This window comes from Hevea brasiliensis, chromosome 13 (genome assembly GCF_030052815.1).
Source record: "Hevea brasiliensis isolate MT/VB/25A 57/8 chromosome 13, ASM3005281v1, whole genome shotgun sequence".
Lineage (NCBI taxonomy): Eukaryota > Viridiplantae > Streptophyta > Magnoliopsida > Malpighiales > Euphorbiaceae > Hevea > Hevea brasiliensis.
In genome coordinates this window covers 83,199,392-83,203,251 of record NC_079505.1, presented here as the reverse complement: position 1 = coordinate 83,203,251, position 3,860 = coordinate 83,199,392, and positions in this window count along the sequence as shown.

Below are 3,860 nucleotides of genomic sequence, written 5' to 3'. Positions count from 1 at the left end.
AATAAAAAATTAAATTAAATTAGCTATTAGCTGATGAGAAACGGCGCTAAAAGTAGAGCTGATACAAACTGCAGCTAATGAGTATCATATCAGTTGCCTATCAGCTATCAGCTCTATTTTTTTAAGATTATCAAACACTATAATTTATCTATTTTGGTGTCTATCAGTTATCAACTGCACCCAACAGGTAAATCAAACACCTCCTTATCAAACACTGTAATTCACATGTTTGAGTGTCTATTAGCTATCAACTATATCAAACAGATGAACCAAATACCCCCTAAAGGCCTGTTTGATTTAACTGTTGAATACAACTGATAACTATTAGCTGATAACCATTACTGTTAGCTGATAACCGATAGCTGGTAGCTAATGATAGTTGGTTTATATTAAGTGATTGGTAAAACTATATTTAGCTATTGTTGCTAATATGTGAAATCACTAATAAGGGAATATATTATATAATTTATTTTATTATTAAAATAAATATAAAATTATAAATTTATTATATTATATTATATTATTATTAAATTAAATATACAATTATTAAATTAATATATCATATCATTTATTATATTATTAAAATAAATATATAATTATTATCTATTATATTATATTATTTTATTATTGAAATAAGAAAATAATTAAATTTAAAAAAAATAATTAAATAACTTTAAAATATAGATAAAATAATAAAGTAATTATTATTGTTGATAAAGAAAAAATTTATAATTAATTTTAAGTTTTTAGATATAAATAAATATTTTATATTTTATGTTATTAATAAAAAATATTTTAATAAAGTTAAACTATGTTAATTAAAATGCTAAAATTATAAATAAAAAAATATTAATAATATTAATTTTCGAGTAAAATAAAAAAAGATAATATGGTCAAAATAAAAAATAAAATTAAATCAGTTATCATTTATTAAGAAGCAGCTCTAAAAATAAAACTGATACAAGCTGCAGCTAATGAATATCATATCAGCTATCCATCAGCTATCAATTTTTTTTTTAACTTACCAAACACTCTAGTTCACCTATTTGAATGTCTATCAGCTATCAACTGTATCAAAACAGGTGAACTAAATACTCTCTAAATGAGTTATACCTTTAACCATTATACCAAACTTAATTAGGCATAAGCTGAAATTTAAATGGTGAAAATTACTAATTAAACTCATTATCTTCTAACTAAAATAAAATTCATTTATTCTCTTTTGAAATAAATATTAATTTCATTTTTTGACATTCAATAGGCTATCTAAATATTTAATAAAAATTAAAAAAATTTTATTTAAAAAATGAACCCAATAATAATGAGGCCGAATCACTAAAAATTATAAACCTTTGTAAATTTTTTCCATTTTAGTTAAACTATTAATATACTTTAGTTTATATATATATAAAAGAATAAATATTATAACTAGTTTAATTATTATTTATAATATTTTATATTTATCTATTATTTCTTTTAATTATAAATAATTTGTTGATGTAAAAAATTAATTTAAAGACATAAAAATTATAATTAAGAAATCCATGCATTGACATACTGAAGAGCGTCCATTACTTTCTTAATGAATTGCCAAAGCCTATAAATGAGGTGGACAAACCTAACATCTCCGTGATATTAAGTGTCGTTTTTAAAGTCATCAATATATCTCACATTCAAAATTCTATATAAAGGCACTGATGTAGCCCACAAAATAAATCATCATCATAAACAAATTTATATAAAGCAATATGGTCAGTATGTTTAACAAGGTAGTGATGCTCCTCCTCCCTCTCCTCCTGTTGGGCCTACTCAATGGCACCACCGCAACGGCACCTGCACCTTCTTCGCCGTCTTCTTCTTGCGGTGCTTCCACTGTGAATGTGACTGCAGCTATTTCTTTATGTGTGCTTGACATTATCACTGTGGATGTTGGGGTTGGTAGGCCTTCACCTAATTGTTGCCGAGGCCTTCAAGTCCTTGCACAATTGGAGGCTAAGATTGGACTCCCCACCTTCAGTCAGTGTGTTAATAGTACACTTAATGATCTTCGTGGCATTCTTGATGCTCTTGGCACAGGTAAATCGATAAATCTTGGCGTTTTGGTCGAAGTTGGGCGACAGTGTTCTCCCGGCATCAACTTGGGCATTGATATCCAGGGCTAATTAATTCCAACCTAATAATGTATAAGGAATAAAAATATCAATGCCCTGCTTATAATAATAAGAAATAATGGGCTTTCATCTCTAGGATGTGGGTGGGAAACTACTGTAACTCTCCTTCCCTTTGAGATTTAACAATGTTTTACTACTTATGTTTGTTATTGTTATGTCATCCTACTGCTGCGCACTCATTGATTATAATTTTTCAATTTTTATTTTTATTTTTATGTTATGATACGATTTAAATGGTTTGATTAATAATTTTAAAACTTTCAATTCATTCATTTATCATGAAAAAAAAAAATAGAAACAATCAAATCATAATAATAAGATTATATATCCATTGCTTATAATTGAAAAATTAAATTGAATTATTTTATTTCAATTATTTGATTTAAATGGTTTGATTTGATTACTAATTTTAAAAGTCTGGACTGATATTTTTAAGGAAAAAAAATCAAAATAATTTATATATAGTTGTCGTTTTGGGCAAAGAAGCTACCGTTTTGAATTTTGTAGCCATATGGAAAAAAATTTTATATTAAAAATGACTTAAAAGAGCAGGTAGAAATAGGGAAACAAGCGATTCTATTTCAATTTAGTTCTGTTCAATTAGGCCTAAGATGCAACTTAATGTGTTATGTTACATAGAATATTAATTGGAGTTTCAAAACGTGCTCGATCTTCAATATTAGGCTTTGGTTTATTAATTAATTAATCACTTGAAGAAACGGTTATGTTCCACTACGTACATATTGCACAATATATATATATATATATATATATATATATATATATATATATATATATATATATATTCACTTATAGAAAATTGAGATGAATTTTTTGAAAAAATTTTAAAAAGTTAAAAAATAAAATTTCTTATTTATATATGTCGATTTTTAAATAAATAATTAAAAATTGATTTTTAAAATTTAACTAAGATTTGAGAAATACTTTTTAAAATTGTTTTCTTTTATAATATCTGTTTTTTGCAAATGAAAACCATGACACTTTTTTATAACCAAAATTATAATATAATTTTTTAATATTTAAAATTAAATAATTATTTAAAAAATTATTTATTTACAATAATAAAAAATTAATCATATTATTATTATTATAAAATAAATAAATAACACGTTAAAAAATTTTAAAAATAAAATAAGATTTTAAATATATTTTTTAATGATTTATTTTTATTAATTATAAAACATATAAATAGTTTTTTAAATTAAAAAATAAATTTCTATTATTTATAAGTAAACATGTTTTTTAATTTTTTTAAATTTTTCATACAAAATAAAAATTGATAATTTTCTTAAAAAAATAAAAAATATAAAAAAAATTATTTTCCTGACGCTAAAAATTTCTTTCTAAAATTTGTCATAAAAATTGAGTTGTAAGATTAGGTAGGATAGTGTAATTTATGCTCGAAACCTTGACAATTACTGCGTAACTAGCAAGTCAGAGTCCAAAATACATACACGTTGCAACATCTAAATCTCTTAATAATAATAATAATAATAATAGTAATTCAAAATATCCTCTATAATAGAATGAGAAAATAATTATTTAGTTCATAGGGTTTGTCAGTATTAACTAATTTCTCTATTTTCAATACTCAATTAGTTAATGTGTCATGTTTACTTCTGTTAATCATTTGTCCCTCTAAATTTCTGTTGCTAAATATAGTCAAAT